General features: G+C 45.2%; 1 protein-coding gene across 7 annotated transcripts in view; it reads left to right on the top strand.

Annotated features, from left to right (window-relative positions):
• Window positions 1-10,696: 10,696 nt before the first annotated feature.
• Window positions 10,697-17,134, top strand: part of GRM5 (glutamate metabotropic receptor 5) — a 307,489-nt gene continuing 301,051 nt past the window's right edge. For 3 of the 7 annotated variants that reach the window (XM_075417234.1, XM_075417227.1, XM_009932561.2), the window contains exon 1: window positions 11,839-12,332. The gene's annotated coding sequence lies outside the window, so the exon portion shown is untranslated. Of the gene's footprint in view, window positions 10,714-11,192; window positions 11,210-11,464; window positions 11,534-11,742; window positions 11,818-11,838; window positions 12,333-17,134 lie in introns of those variants that run through there. The other 4 variants (XM_075417220.1, XM_075417224.1, XM_075417219.1 and 1 more) reach the window with 4 other exon arrangements.

Genomic DNA, 17,134 nt, shown 5'->3' with positions numbered 1-17,134 from the left:
CAGTCTCAAGAAAGCCGAATTAGTACCAGTATTTCTAAACATCCTGATAAATTGAAGCCCTTTACTGGGAAAATACTAGGACCACCTCAGAAAAGAGAAGTCTGCTCGAACACTGTCCTAACAAACTTATTGACCATATTATGGGAGTTTTGATTCTCTCCCTTCATTGTGATTGATAGAGCAGTGGACAAAGCAATGTTTTGAGGCCAGTTTATATACGAACTTTGACTAGATGAGAGCTGTGGATTGTTTCTTTTTTTCTGTACAGCACAAGGTTTTATCTCTGCTTAAAACAATACCTCTTTGCCTCTGGAGTAACATATGCATGGACGTTACTGCAGTTTTGGCATTACATATAGCCACTGATCTTCTCCCATGTCATGTCTTCCAGCCACTGCAGAGATTAAGCTGTTTCTTTCTCTTAGATCTGACCTTTTATTTCATGTTGTTTTCATTTATGCTCTTTATTCAAAGGGTATTATCTCAGCAACAATCACAAAACCATCCACTTCTATAAGTGTCGTGGATTAACCTGGCAGCCACCAACTAGGACCACACAGCCACTCACTCACCTCTCCACTCTCCAGCGGGTTGGGGAGGAGAATGGACAAAAAGCAGAACTTGTGGGTTGAGGGAAATACAGTTTAATAAGACAACAGAGGATATTCTACTACTACTGCTACTACTAAAGAATATGCAAAACAAGCTATACACAATACATTTTTTCTCATGGCCCAATGACCAATTGTGCTGCTAGTCTCTGAGTGATTGTGGAAATCACAGATTTAACAGATCTCGTGGATTTCATTAATTTCTCTGAACTTGTGAATTTTGCGGAACTCACCAAACTTGTGGAAAAAGAGTGAACTCACAGAACAGTAAAAAGTTTGAAGTCATGGAGAAGAGAATTCCTGCCACCTGGAAAAGAGAATTCCTGCCACCTGGCCAATCCACATTTATAAACTGAGTGTGACGTCTATGGTATGGAATATTTCCATCGGCCAGCTTGGACTAGCTGCCTGGCTATGCTCCCTCCCAGGTCCTGCACACCTGCTCATTAGCTGAATCTGAGAAACTGGAAAAAGTCCTTGATTTCTTAGCAACAACTAAAATCATCAGTATATTATCAACATTCTTCTTGTACCAAATCCAAAACACAGCATCTATTGTTCTTAGCCAAAACCAGGATAATAGAAATAAGTATTTTTCTGTCATAGTACAGGTTGTTATATTTTTTTAACCAGACCTGTGTTCCTCTCACTCCAGCTTCGAATTAGGTAAGTAGGGAAAGGCAAATTTTGACTACCTCCTTTCCAATTTTCTTTTCTTTAACAAGAAACCACCACCTTTAAGAAAAATGTGAGAAGAAGGGAGTGCAAAATCGCTCTACAGAAAGGCTGTTTACTTCAAACAACCAGATACACATGGACTTATGCCAGGGTTCAATAATTTTGGTAAACTTTAGCCACTAAGTGCAAAAATATGTTATTCCAGGTTAACAATGGCCTATGTTTTCAGACGATAAAGAATTGCAAGTGTAAATGATGAGCATCTTTGTTGATTTGGCATGTTTAGTCTTTTCCATTTGCCCTCCTCAGCATGCCCTCATTGGCCTGAAGCAAACGTTTGACCTTCTCTAGAGATCTGCTAGAAACATGGAGAAGTTACTGCAGTTTTCTAATACCAGGGTAGTAGCTCTCTACCGGTATTCTTAGCTGGAAAAAAAAGAAACTGATTTTTTCTACCAAAACACAGGTTGAGCAAGAAGAGTTTCATTGTTCCCTTACTCACTCTTTATCCTTTTCTGCTTCTGTTGCCTTCAGAGATGATCCCAGTGCTCATCCAATAGGCCTTCTTCAGGGACAAAATTGTAACCAATTATTTTTTTCATGTATTTTTTTCATCTTATTTAAGTCTGAAATTACGTCTCAGAACTTCTTGAGGCCGCAGTGGGGTATTTCACGTGGCTTCTTAAGGTCAGAATTCTTATTGGGAATCTCAGTGGGGCCACACTGTGATAAGCGTTTCTGTCAGTTCAGTGCTGTGGGAGTAGCTGCGTTAGAAATATGTATAATAGGATAGGTTTGACAAATGAATAGAGCAGAGTGTTCTCGAGCACGCCATGTCATTGAGTTGATTTAATGCACAGCCTAATGTTTAAACACAGAAAAAGTGGAGAATTGAACATTTAAACTTCATATTCAGCTAATGGTCCATACCAGCAAAAAAAACAGACTGTTGTTCCTCTCACTCCCCAAGGAGAAGTTTACACCTGGGTCTTGGTGATTACTTAGCCAGGCAGTTTTTAAATGCTGTTTTTCCTGTTTAATGAAAACCATGTCATGTGTTCATCCCACCTAACTTCAAGATTTTGTAAAGTACGTATCTGCTTCTCGATTAGTTACTCTTGCTTCCATTAATTGGTCAATCATACGGTAGATTCACTTGAAGTCTTCTTAACGATGACACTGATTGCATCACCCAAGTACCAGTTCCTCTCCATTCATTGAAGGGAGTATAGATGACCAGAAGTGGGTATCACATTATAGTAGTCTATGTCTGATAAGGAGAGTTCCACTGTGTACTCATTCTCAATAACTAAGCCACTCATCCTCACACATTACTGGAAATAATTTTGATTTATTGGCAATGAGATTATTCAGCCAACACAATACCACAGCACAACACTTTTGACCTTGAATGAAGAAGCCAGAAGAGATATTGGGGAAGCCCTAAGTATAAACAGAGTAAGAGTGTTCAGCTGCGGTTTTGCCTTAATAAAGCAGCCCTAGACATCAAGTGTCATATAGTTTCCAACAACCAAGCTGCTTTTCTTTTTTTGCTGGTGGTCACCAGTTCAAGTGAGCTCGTTGGGCATGTCAAGATCGGAGGCAGCCTGGGCTGCAGTGATCACGCACTGGTGGAACTAATGCTACTGAGGGAAATGGGAATAACGAAGAGCATAGTCAGGACCCTAAATTTTAGGAGGGCGAATTTCCAGCTCTTCAAGGAGATAGTCAGAAGGGCTCGCTGGGAAACGGTCCTCAGGGACAGGGGAACAGAACAGAGCTGGCAGGTCTTTAAGGATGTATTCCAGAGAGCGCAAGAGCTCTCGATCCCCAAGTGTAAGAAGTCGGGCAGAGAAGGGAAGAGACCGGCATGGCTGAGGCAAGAAATGCTGGTCAAACTAAGGAAGAAGAGGGAACTGCACAGGCAGTGGAAGCAGGGACTGGCTTCCTGGGAAGAGTATAGGGAAGCTGCCTGGTTGTGTAGGGATGGGGTCAGGAAGGCCAAGGCACAGCTGGAGCTGAACTTGGCAAAGGATGCGAAAAATAACAAGAAGGGCTTCTACAGGTATGTCTGCCAGAAAAAGAAGGTCAAAGAAAGCGTACCCCCGCTCATGAGCGAGACCGGCAAACTGGTAACAGCAGATGAGGAGAAAGCTGAGGTACTCAACAACTTTCTTGCCTCAGTCTTCACTGGAAACCTCTCTCCTCACCCCTCCTGAGTTGATGGATGGCATGAAGGAGACCAGGAGGGTAAAATCCCTCCAGCTGTAAATGAAGAACAGGTTCGGGACCTCCTGCAGAACCTAAACGTACAGAAGTCCATGGGACCTGATGAGATGCATGCCAGACTCCTGAGGGAACTGGCTGATGTAGTTGCCAAGCCACTCTCCATGATATTTGAAAAGCCATGGCAGTCAGGGGAAGTCCCCAGTGACTAGAAAAAGGGGAAAAATTGTGCGCCTTTTCAAAAAGGGTAGAAAGGAAGACCCTGGGAACTACCGACCTGTCAGCCTCACCTCTGTGCCTGGGAAGATCATGGAACAGATCCTCCTAGAAGATATGCTAAGGCACATGGAGGCCAGGGAAGTGATTCGAGACAGCCAGCATGGCTTCACCAAGGGCAAGTCCTGCCTCACCAACCTAGTGGCTTTCTATGATGGTGGAACAACAAGAGTGGACAAGGGAAAACCAATGGATGTCATCTATCTGGATTTTTGTAAAGCCTTTGACATGGTTCCCCACAATATCCTTCTCTCTAATTTGGAGAGCCATGGATTTGATGGGTGGACTGTTCGGTGGATAAGGAATTAGTTGGATGGTCGCAGCCAAAGGGTAGTGGTCAACGGCTCAATGTCCGGATGGAGACCAGTGAAGAGTGGAGTCCCTCAGGGGTCTGTACTGGGACCGGTGCTGTTCAATATATTTATCAATGACATGGACAGCGACATCGAGTGTACCCTCAGCAAGTTTGCAGATGACACCAAGCTGAGTGGTATGGTTGAGACACCAGAAGGACGGGATGCCATCCAGATGGACCGGGACAAGCGGAGAGGTGGGCCTGTGTGAACCTCAGGAGGTTCAACAAGGTCAAGGGAAAGGTCCTACAGCTGTGTCGGGGTAATCCCCGCTATCAGTACAGGCTGGGGGAAGAAAGGATCGAGAGCAGCCCTGCTGAGAGGGACTTGGGGGTACTGATAGACGAAAGGCTGGACATGAGCCGGCAATGTGCGCTGGCAGCCCAGAGGGCCAACCATGTCCTGGGCTGCATCAGGACAAGCGTGGCCAGCAGGTCGAGAGAGGTGATTCTGCCCCTCTACTCTGCTCTGGTGAGACCTCACCTGGAGTACTGCGTTCAGCTCTGGAGCCCTCAGCACAAGAAGGACATGGAACTGTTGGAGCGGGTCCAAAGGAGGGCTACAAAAATGATCCGAGGACTGGAGCACCTCTCCTATGAGGACAGACTGAGAGAGTTGGGGTTGTTCAGCCTGGAGAAGAGAAGGTTGCGGGGAGACCTGATTGCAGCCTTTCAGTACTTAAAGAGAGCCTATAGGAAAGATGGGGACAATCTTTTTAGTAAAGACAGCAGTGACAGGACGAGGGGTAATGGTTTTAAACTAAAACAGGATAGGTTTAGGCTAGATATAAGGAAGAAATTCTTTACAATGAGGGTGGTGAAACACTGGAACGGGTTGCCCAGAGAGGTAGTGGAGGCCCCATCCCTGGAAACATTCAAGACCATGTTGGACAGGGCTCTGAGCAACCTGATCTAGTTAGTGGTGTGCCTGCTTGCTGCAGGGAGGTTGGACTAGATGACCTCTAGGGATCCCTTCCGACCCAAAACTTTCTATGATTCCATGATTCTATGATTTTCTTTTAGTGGATATTGGTAGTCAAATGAAAAAAAATACGTCTCTTTATATAAGCGAAGGTTGGCTATTGTGAGAAATATGCAGCCTGACAGAGCAACCTTTTTGGGTGTTTGTGTAGATAGGTTTATGTAAGGGAAAAAGAGGGCAATATGTAAGTGAAGGGAACAGCATCTGGTATTTAACTATAGTTCAGAGTAATCTGTCTACTAATTTTCTTCATCAACGTCTTCCAGTTCTGGAATGGAAATTACCCATTTCACAAACTCAAGAGCTTGCTCAGTCCTTGAAGTCATGCCAGTGAAAAATTGAGGTGCACCTGCTTCTTCAATGGGCCATGCAAAAACTTTATTTGACAGAAACTAAATTTGTGAACAATTACCATTCTCCTTGTTGGGTCTCAAACTGTACTCGTCTTCAAAATACAAAGACTTTTTAGTCCACTCCGTGTTCCTATGGTAACTACAGTAATTGTTTACCTAGTAAAACAATATTGGGGATTTATAATTTAGAGCTATATAACAAGCGTAGCACCTTTTGGTTACTGCTGGTCTTCGTTCTCCTTCCCTCTTTTTGATGTCCTGCAGGAAGAAGTAAGACTGAAATTGCTGTCTCTATGACACCTGTCACTTTTACAGGTACTCCTTCCAAGTCAATGTTTTGCACAGAAAGAGCTACAAGCAAGACGACAGAGCTGGCTCCAAGGCACCTTCTGTGGTAGGTTGACTGCCAAGCAGCCATGTGCTGATCCGAGTCTGTGCTACTGCTGGAGTAAGGTTGTTCTGTGCTATGTATTTCCCAGTATTTTGCCAACCTCCTTTGTTCACGGAGGGAATGGGAATCAGATCCCAGTGTCAGCAGGAGGAATTAGCTGGCCAAGAATAGCTAGAAATAACAGTGTTTCAGCTAAAATACACTGGTAGAGTCACTAGTGTGCAGCATTGCAGTGCCGTTTTGCCACTTTCATTTGGAGAACAGAGTTCTGTTCAGGTAAGATTCGTCATGTATATTCTGTTTGTTTCCATGTAGTTCAAATCCCAGAAAGAACCTACCGGTCGAGTTTCACCCAGTCAATACTCTACTCTCACTGCAGGGAGAATATAGTATATCACACAGCAGCATAATTGGAGGTTTCATTCCTTCAGCCTTCATTAGAAAATCTCCCCCACTCAGATCAGAACTCGACAAGTAGTAATAGGAGTGGTAGCATCAGATTTTGAATGATACGAGAGCTCTAAACCACTTTCCCTAACACAGAAAAAAAAACAGTCTTAGGAAGGTATGGAGCTTCCTGAGAAGTTTAGTATCACTGAAGTTTAATTTTTTTTTAATGTAGTCATCTGCATTCCTACAGATTTCCACAGGATGGTCTCTCTATACCCCAAACTCTCCTTTCAATGTTTACATTCTAATTGCATTTATCTATGCTCCTCACACATCTGTTTTGAGTCTTTCGCTGAGTCCGGTGGAATTCTTTGGTGGAAAACAGTGATGGGGTTTGCACAGGAGAAGTTAGCTGAACATAAAATGCATACATACTTAAAGATATTGGAAATAACATAGGAAACAAGAAGAAATCACATAAATGATGTCACTTTTTCATTAATTTTAAAAAGTTGCAAATGCTTATAACAATTGAAATAACATCATAGTGACCCTCAGTAACAGGATTAATACATTTATTCATAAAGGCAAAATGTAAGTCAAATTTGCTCAGTTAGAGTTACTGACCCTGAATACTTCTATTAATATGAATCAGAATTTTAATGCTGCAAAAGTTCTACTTACTCATTTTGGCAAGTACAGCCATTTTAGACATGGAGTTCACTGGGAAGAGCAAAGAAGAAAGTACGGGGAGGACACCTAGAACAATTCCTAAAGTAAATTCAACCATTTTGTGTTAGTTTTTTATTCCAATGCCCTGCAAACTGGTTTAATTCTCCCAAAATATTTTTTGTGGGCAAATCTGAGGGCATCTGCGTTCTACAGTCTTTTAGCTGCATCTGATATACACCATTACTCACGTAAATCTCCATTGATATATATAAACTTGTGTTCCCCTTTTACACTTTTCTTGCAAGCATCCTCCTCAGAGCTCTGTACCCTGTCTTCCTCTCGTGTCCTGTTTTCCACTGATGAGCATCAGGGCCAGACCAAACAAGAGCTTATAGATACCTCCAGTCACAGAATCTATATCTAAGGTAAGGATCCTTACCCAGGGACTGCATAACGTTGAAGGAGTTTCATAGCTAGGTTCAGTCTGGGATTTCTGATTTATCCCTGCTACTAAGAGCTGGGTCACTTCCCTGCAAAGAATTCAGTCTTCGAAGCGTTGGGCTTTTCAGTGCCTCCTTTACACCTGTGCACAACCAAGAGTCAAAAATTAGTCATAGATTTCTTAAAAGCACACTGGTATAATATAGAAATCTCTATGAGGAATGGGTACACTTTGGAATCTGTGAAGAGAAGTGGACACATCCTAATGCCTCTTTCTTTGTATCCTAAACAAAATATTTAAGATAGATCAAATGAATTGCACCCAACAAAAGACAATTTCCCTGTATTCACTCTGAAGAGAAGATAAAGTTTATATATAAATTGCTACAAAATAGACATATAAAGTCAGGCCCTTGCATTCCTCAAGGTTGGAAGGGCAACACAAACTAAGGAATCTGAGAGTAGCACCCTTATTATATATTGGCAGGTTACTATTTTCTTTTGCAATGTGCTGTATAGCATAATTTGCACCTCTTTACTTCTGCATAATAGACATGCCATTAGGATGCTTGCTTAGGAAGAAAGAATAATTGTCCTGACTTTAATTATGAACTGTGAACATGTTAGGTTGTTCCCACCTTGCTCCATCTCCTCTATCTTGTCTAGTAAGGAGTAAATTTTGTATTTATTAGAATATACGTGTATAAATATAAATACCAGCACAAAATTACATCCATCTTTTCCATCTTTTCTTTCTTTATTTTTTGAGCTTGTCTTACACACTATTTTGAAAGAAAGCAGGCACATAGCTCATATTGGCCAATACAATATCACCTTCTTGTCCACAATTTGTCTTTGACTGTGCTGCCTGTGTCCCGCAGGGTTTATTCATTCTGAAATCCAAATTAGTATTGCCTTAGCTTCTTTATCTTCAGTCTTCAAGTGCTGGAGTGGTTAGCATGCTCTTTGGAGATTTTGATTACACCTGGAGACTTATTCATACTTTTTTTACCCCTGCAATTTTCTGTATGCATGAACTCCAGCTGAAGAGATTCAGAACATGTTCAGCCTTGCCCAATGTGTTAGCAACTGTAGGTGCTACTGCCACACAAGTAATGAGTGTTACCAGTGGTGGGCTTATAAAATGTAGTCATTATGTGCCTTTATTCAGGTACTGCTTCAAGTATGTTTTACTGATGCTGTTGCAAACAGGTAGAGGAAGCTTTCATTTTATTTCCTTTAAAAATACTGTCAAAATAGGAGGGGAAATTTCCTGGTAGAGGAAAAATAATCTACTACCAGTGGAGAAGACAGTGACTAATTTTATGGTTTCTGTAAAATGGTTGTGAATGATGGGGAGGGAGGAGGGGAGAAAGGGGAGGGGGAAGAAAGCAATGGAAAAGAGCCTTTTATATATCTGTGTTTATTGGCACCCTGTTTAAAAGGTCAATGAGAGGCATTAGCAATGTAAGTGCTGTGGCCACCCCCATCCATTCTGTTCACCTCCTTTAATCTTTGATCCAGCTGCTCCAAGCATCTGGCACAGTGAACTCTGACTCTGGGCTCTGATTCATGGGGAGTCTTAGGGGACGTGTGTGCAGGAGCTGCTTTGCACCCACCATAGCTTCATCCACACAGGTCTGTCCACACAGGTTTGTGTGTCCTGCTTGTGTGGGGATCATCTCCCTCACCTGATGGTGGGTCACCCACCATCCTGCCAGCCAGCTGGGCATCTCTGTTGCCAGTGAGAGGTGGCTGCTTTCTGACTCCCTCACCACACACACAGTCCTCGGGGAAGGCAGATAACTGCTGCGACAGCCCAGCAAAGCAACTGCACCTCTCCTCTCCCCAGATCCCTCCAACATTGCTTCCTTCCAGGGCCCCTGTGAACATTAGTACCACTTTGCCTTCAGTCTCATCTTTCCCTTCTGCAGACACATCCCTCTCCTCCTTCTAACCCGTGCTTTCTTTACAAATATCTGTCCCCTCTTTTTCTCTGTCTCCAGCCTCCTGACCTTCAAGTAATTTCACAGCCTGTGGTTAATAGGAAAGATGTCTGAGAGGAGCATGGGTGTGGGTAGGAAGAGGAAGGATGCTCCTTACCCATCACCCCACCAGAGAAGTGACAGGAAGGGGGAAGTTCCTGGCAACTGGTGGGCTCTCCTCTCTCACATAACCTACCTCCAATCCCTTCAAGCACTAGCACAGAGGCTCTTTGGAGCTGAGTAGGGGGAGAGAACAGTTAGAGCCACCGGCACACACTCTCACAGTGTCCTCTGTCACTGGCCTCTGCCAGCGATTCTGCAACTGGAGGAGCCAGGAGAGCTGGGGAAGGATATGAAGCAGGTGCTGGCTGACGGGCTCCCAGCCAGTCCCAGGCTGGACTGAAGGGTGATGTAAAGGAGAAAGAGCCCAGGCTCCACACCTGGTAAGGACATGCGAGATCTCTGTCCTTCACCCTTTGAGACGAAAGGAGCCATCAACCTGGAAACCTAGTAGAAGAGAGACAGCAGTAAAGGGATCACAGGGGATTAGGAGTATGGATGGAGTCGTACCAAGACTGTCCCTCTTCCTCAGTTCCCCAAAAACTTCATCTGTTACCTCAGATGGGCAGGGGTGTGGAGGAGGACAGGATGCAGGTTGAATGTGGCAATGTAGTCACCCTGGGGGAGCCAGATCAACTAGCGGCCAGGATTTGGGTCATTCAGTAGTTGTTTAAAAAAAAAAAAAAGATAATATTTTAAGCAGCAACCCAAAGAGGGGGAAACCAGTGCCAAGCTGTGGAGCAGCGGCAGAGAATGGCTGTTAATTCTCGAAAATGGATGCAGGAGCTAATCCTCCCCTGCATATACAGCCTGGTAAATGGTCAGACCCAGCAGCCTTTTAAATGGCAGATCACCTCTTACTTAAATGGCATTTTGCACTATTATTTATTTATTTATTTAATTTTAATTTATTTACTAAGTATAGCTTGGAATAAAGAGACGAGCTCTGTCTGGCATTGTGTTGCGGCAGTTCCTTGTTGTTGTTGCTGCTGCAGTAGCAGCGCTGGGAGGTGCTGAGTTTGCCAGGGCTCAGGCTACCTAGCCCCCCTCCCACCCGCACAGGCGTATCCACACCCGCACACCCCAAGCTCGGAGCCGTCGTGCCCGGCCCCGTGCCGGGGTTCCCTGCCCACCCCGGGCGGAGGCGCGGTGCGGTGCGGCCGGCGGGAGAGGAGCGGGACGGTGGAGTGTGAATGGGAGCGGGAGCCTGGGACGGTGTAGGGCTGAGCCGTGACAGGGAGGAGGGGAGAGGGAGGGGGGATGCTTTGGGAGGATGCAGGGATGCCGGAGGAGAAGGTAAAGCCTCGGCTGGCTTCGAGAGGGAAGGGTTAACCCAGGAAAGGTAGACGTGTGGCGAAGCAGGTAGTTAGCAGGGGGGAGAGGTGCTGTGGGGTTTGTGGGAGTGGGGGAAGCAGAAGGGCCGGAGGGTACTCAGCTTGAGGGCAGGAGGTAGGCAGATAAGCAGCCCGCCCGTGGGTCTGCAGAGACGGTCCAGGGATGCTGGATGCCGAGACAGGGGGCTGGCAGGGAACTGCAGCGCTGGTGGGTCCAGGGAGCAGGGGGGGAGGGCAGAGGGGAGGGAGCTCAGCGGGAAGGGGTGTGGCTGCAGGTGGCACCTGCCGTGGGGAGGAGCGGGGGGGAGCCGAGCAGAGGAGCTCTTCCAGCCGGCGGGGCTGGCAGCTCGGGCTACCCTTGGCAGGGGCATAGCTCCTCGCTTCGCCGAGCCCGGTGCAGTCGCCCAGCAGTCAAGGGAAGGGGCGAGGGCTGGAGAGGGCAACCTGCCCTTCCAGTGGTAAACAGTCACTCCTTTCTGCTTGACATCGCTCTGAGTGTGTGTGTGGAGGGGTGAGGGTGGTGGTCTCTGCTCTCACATCCCCCTCTCTCCCCTTGCCAGGGAGCAGCAGGCAGAGCCTGGAGCTGGCAGGCTTCTTGGTTTCCTAGAGGGATCTGTGCCACTTGGTGGCACTAAAAAGTTGCGCTGAAGCCCGACACTCTCCCTGTGCAAAGGACCCCCTCGCCCCCCGACCCCGGACCCGCTGGCCCGGCAGCGGAGCGCCCGGGGGGACTGGGAAACTTTCGCGGAGCCAGTTCGCAAAAAGCCGCCGGGACCGCAGGGGTAAACTCTTCCCCACGACTAGGTTTTGAACAGACCCTCCTGAAGCCCTTTTTTATTTATTTTTATTTTTTTCTTCAGACGATTTTGTTCTAAACCAAGCGCCGCTTCCTTACTTGCTGGAGGAGGGTGATGTGGGAGGGAGGTGTCGGTTTATAGGGGGACTTTGCAACCTTCAGAGCATCTAGAGAGATCTCCTCGCAGGGCAGAATGCAGGGTTAGCCCCTTACAAATGTAGAGAGATTGCTGCCATGCATGTGTGAGGAGGGGCGGAGGTGTTTAAGCAGGTGGGTCAAGCTGCAGCAAGTCTTTAAGAAGACCAAGGCTGTGGTGGCAGAGAGCAAAGACCCATCTGTTGTTTCATTGTTTGTTTGTTTATTCCTTCTCCCCACGCCTTCCCCCCCCGCCCCCCCCCCGCCCCCCCTTAAAGCCAGGGACCATCCACGCCTCTTGCAAATGAGATTTGGGCGATGCTGAGAGAAGAGTGTGTTGCATGGCGTGTCTGTATGTGCATGCATTCGCAGGGGTAGGATACTCGGTCCTCAGAATTTGCCTGTGATCAGAAGAAAGCAGGATGTGCCCATAGTTGGAGGAGTGACAAAGCTAGCCGAGCGGGGCTCACCTGCTGGTGATCTTTGCAGAGGCATTTGAGGATTATCCAGCTCCAGAAGGTCTGTGTGAGGAATGTTATTTCTGCCGTGCTGAAAATAGGAGGTGCCTACCGCTACCCGTCCTGATTATTGCCACCAAAAGCACTGCTTTGCCACCACCATAGGAAGAAGCAATTGCTGCCTCCAACAAGGTAATGCTGTGGGGTGGGAGAAGTGATTTATGTGCCCTGGGTTGCGGACAGAAATCCTGTGCATGCAGGAGGAATGCTCTCTCCTCTCTCCCTCCCTCCCGCTTTTGCTCCGTGCTCTGGTTGCCGGAGGACAAGTGCACCTCCTGGGGGGCCAGCAAGCCAGCCAGCGGCGTGCACCTCCAGGGGCTGCTGGGGCATCAGTGGGTTGGGGTGCTGGAAAGCAGCAGGCACTGACCCCTCCTCAGGAGCAGGATGTGTGTGGGGCTGGGGGGGACCGGGGTACTGAAATATGTGGGCTTGGTGGTGTGTGTGATATAGCCCTTCCGTTCAGCAGTGGGGCTATGTCTCGCCAGGAAGGGAGAATGGAAACGGGGATGTATTTGTTTTCCAGAGACAGCCAGGCTTAGCTCAGCCATACACTTTTCTGTGTGACCTTGGGACAAATCACTTTGGCTCTGCTCGGCGAGTCCCGTCTGTTCCTTATTTAATAATCAGAGCTAATGTCTCTGCTTACAAAAATGATTCATTAAGGGTTGAGAGGGACAGCGATACCACTAGCCGAGCAGGGAGACAGAGACCCAAGAAGCGGCGCGTAAGCACACATGCACGTCTGAATGCACAGCCACTTAGTTGTAGCAGCGCGGGTAGACATGCTGGGAGTTAACCTTGTCCAACAGTTTCCTCTACGACCTAGCTCTATGTGTTTAATTTCTTTGTAATAAACGTGGTCCTGCATGGCAAAGGTGGCCCCCACGGCATTTTTTACTACAGGTTGACTTCCGGATTTTTTAATCTCCCCCCCCCCACTCAAATTTGAAGGCTGGCGGCGGGCAGTGCTCAGAACCACGGACAGCGCCCGCCCGCCGCCCGCCGCAGGCAGCTCTGTCCCGCACCCCGGGGCTCCGCCGCCCGGCAGCCCCGCTTCCGCCCGACCTGCTTCCCGAGGAGGGCTTGCTGGCGCCGGAGGGGGTGGCTGGGTGTAGGGGGAGGCCAGATGTTTCTTTCTGCTAGTCTTGAGGACAAAGCTGGGGACCACCTCTAAAGTGGAGCGGCGGAGGACCGTTTTGAAAATACAACACTAACCAACATTGAAAAGAGAAGGTGTATAAAAGAGTTAACTGCCGGGCTCTTTTAATTCTCTACGACTTTTATTTTATTACTCTATTCCTAAACATTTCTATCGCATACTAATATTCTGCACATTCTCAAATACTTTAACTACACTCTAATATTTATGCTACATGGTCAGGAATGCCAGGGCTAATCGTTATTTCATATGATCAGTGCAAATTTTGGGGTCTCTGTATAGATTCTTTGTCATCTTATTTGTCAACATGTTTCCAGTTTTTTTGGTAGTACTGGAATGCTGCTGTAACACCACTCTTGTTGTGACTTGTTAGAAAATGTTTTTTGGAATTGCTGTTGCTTTTTTTTTTTATCATCTTCTCCAGACCATACAGTTTTGATAATTCATAAAATGACTAAGATTACAGCTGAAATCACACCAGAGCCATTAATTCCTGCATCATATGGTATGACAGGATTTTGGTAACAGCAGCAATAAGTAGTATATTTAGTGGAATTGCGGAGATCATTGCAAGTTCTGCTGGGAAGTTGAACACTTACATATTAAGATCAAAATGGTTTCATCAACCAGAAAGTGTGTGTGTGTGGGCATAATAAGGGGAAGAACTTCCTTGGATTGCTCAGGATCTTGCTGATAATTATAGCATTCTATGTTTGTTATATATGAAGGCATAAGATCAGCCCACTAGTCTGTTATTTTCAGTGGCTGTTCTGGCCAAATGGTTAAAATGCTTATGTGCAGCTTAGTTTCCTTCTGTTTCTAAGTGGAATTATAGAAAGCTGCTTCATAGTCTCTCCTGTTGTATAAGGCTCTTTTTTTTTGTCAAAGGGCTTGATCCAATGCCCACTGGGACACACAGAGCCGATAATGCAATGATCAATAGTTATTTGATCTTTGGATATTTTTCGGGGTTTTTTGTGGGGTTTTTTTTTGTGAATGGAAATTTTAAAGGCAGTAGAAATCTCAAAACAGAACAGTGTGCTCATACTCATGTTTTTCAATGAAAGACCATTGGAGTGTATCAGGTTTGTGTGATCAAACTGAACTACCTCTGAGGAATGGGTGTGTGGGACCTCCTGCAAACTGAGCCTCTCTGCAGCACTGGGAGCTAGATTGCCCGAATATCTTGAACACAGCCCTTAGTGTTTGCAATGCCAATAGCCAACAGAACTGAGCAAAGTTTATCCTGAAAGTACACTTTTTTCTCACCTTGGTCCCTGCCAAGATGAGCCAAGAGGTTGCTCTTCGTATGTAATTGTTTTTCTAAGGCAGTTCCACCTTTTGCTATACAAAGATCTTCAGTGCATGATAAGCGGCAGGACTGACTCTGGACCAGTAATACAGTTGCTGCTTGCTAAGATTTTGTCTTCTCTGATGATGAAACCTGGGTTAGTTCCTTGGGATATACCGATTTGATCCACATCTGTATTGACATACCTTATCTCATATCAGATGACATTGAATTGGTTGCAGTACGTACTGTAAATTAATACCTGGAAAGCATTTAATCAGCAGGTACATGTCTGTAGGCTATACAAACCTAGCATGTAAGTAATATTTGTCACTATAGGTCAATGGATTTGGGGGCCCTAAGTTTTTGTGATTTCTCTGATCTGGAAAATCCTTTAAAGAGATGTTAAACCTTAGATAAGTCTTTACAGATGTTTGACCAGAAGCATTCTTCACGTGCTTAACATGGAGCATATTCCCAAGTGCTTTCCTGGATTCTACTATAAATTCTCACTCCATCACAGCACTGTTCTGTGGTTCAGTAATCTGGCATTTTATTTTTATTATTTAAATCTGCCTGAAGATTTAGAGATTACGAACCACCAGGCTGCAAACTTACAAAATTGTAACAAAGAAGAAACCTGAACGAGAGTATTGCTCTTTCTCTTTTTCAGTTTTTCCCCTGATACAAAATAGGCTAAATCAAAAACTTCCTTTTGCTGAGTTTGAGCTTTACCTATTAGAAGCCACACAGCCAAGGGAATTCAGATTGCAACACAGCCAGGTCCTTTGCTCTGGGGTCACTAGTGGGCGCTGCTATAATAATGTAAGTCACAGGGGGAAAGGGTTGCATTCTTAAGGTTTAAACACAGCTATACCTGTGGTAGTAGAAGTCCTTAAGAAAAGTAAGATGTGTCCCATGTGTAAACTCTCAGCCACGTACATAATAGAAAATCAGCCCTTTGTGAACTGATTTTTGGTCTAGATTTAATTAATGTTGTTAGATATTAGGGCTCTTCTTGTTTCTTTTGGTCTCTACGGACTACAAATATAGGTAGACGTGCATTTGAGGTTGAAATAAATAACTTTTAGAATTGCATGGTGTTTCTTGGGATATTACAGATGCTCGTTTTCTACTCGGTTAAACCTCAACATGCAGTAGCTGGAACTCTGCCCTAAAGGAATAGCTGAGAATTTCTCCTGACAGAGACTGGCATAAAGTTTTTACTGCCAGAGAGAGCAGAGGTTATACGAACATGTTGAGTGCTTCATCAGATCTGTGTCTTCGGTCATCTGGGTAGCCCTTCAATTTTTGTCTAGGGCAAGACTACGCAAAGGACAGATAGGCAGAATTATCTTTCTGCCTTACTACACCTGCAGTTGCTCCAAGTGTGAAGCTAGTGCACCAGAAGACTGAGACCAAAGTGTCTGTCATCTATTGTTAAAGCTTGTGGCTTCAGGATTATAGTTAGATCCACATCTGAAATAAGCTAGCAATCGTGATACACCAGTAATTGTGCCGCATTCCATTTTGCTTATGTTGCAGTAAATTAGGAATAACTGCCTTGACACTGAAGAAATTGAACAGTATGAAAAATAAATTTCACACTAAGTGCTGTGCATGTTGATTTTCTTGTCCATCAATGAAAATAAGTAAATGCAGATAAATTATTAATTGTGAAACCATTCCCATTACTTTTTGCATGCATTCAAGGGTTTAGTGTCTTTGATGCTGATGATACCTCTGTTCTCAGTCTGAAGGCTATAGCATGTCAAACTCCCTTTAGGGTTATCCTTAACAATTTAAACAGGAGTTATATTTAAGCTTATGAAATTTTGCTTAATTTTATCTGACTACTCCTCCTGCTTGTAATAAGCTTCCTGTAGTAGGAAAGAATGGTAATCAAAATGTGGAGTGACTTGTGTGTGATTCTCTCAGGACAGAATAACAGTAAAATTGTGTATTTGAACAGTTCCCTTGCCCATTTTCTCTTCAGGAAGATGTTCTCCAGGAAATGTAATTTGTGTGCTTAGTCTATCAGCTCTCTTCTCAGCGATTTTGGCCTGAAATAAGATGTGTTACCTGACTACTCGCATGGCATCTTTGCATGGCATAATCAGCTGTATCCAGTGGAAGTATGACAGGCAATTAGCACAAATTGAAACATAGGAAATTCTGTTTAAACATAAAAAACAGCCCTTTTTACTGCAATTGTGGTCAAATACTGGAACAGGCTGCCAAGAAAGGTTGTGGAGTCTCCATCCACAGAGATATTCAAAACCTGACTGGACACAACCCAGGGAATCCTGAACTTGCTTTGAGCAGGGTGGATGGACCAGACAACCTCAGAGATGTCTGCCCACCTCAACCATTCTGTGATTTTTAGGTTTTTGAGAGCAAGAGTAAGCCCATAGAACCAGATCTCTATCATACAAATCCATTGTAATTTAGCAGGCTCACTTAGCCATGTCAGTATCAATTCCA

The sequence above is a fragment of the Opisthocomus hoazin genome, chromosome 1 (assembly GCF_030867145.1).
Source record: "Opisthocomus hoazin isolate bOpiHoa1 chromosome 1, bOpiHoa1.hap1, whole genome shotgun sequence".
Classification (NCBI taxonomy): Eukaryota; Metazoa; Chordata; class Aves; order Opisthocomiformes; family Opisthocomidae; genus Opisthocomus; species Opisthocomus hoazin.
This window is presented reverse-complemented; position numbering and strand designations above follow the sequence as displayed.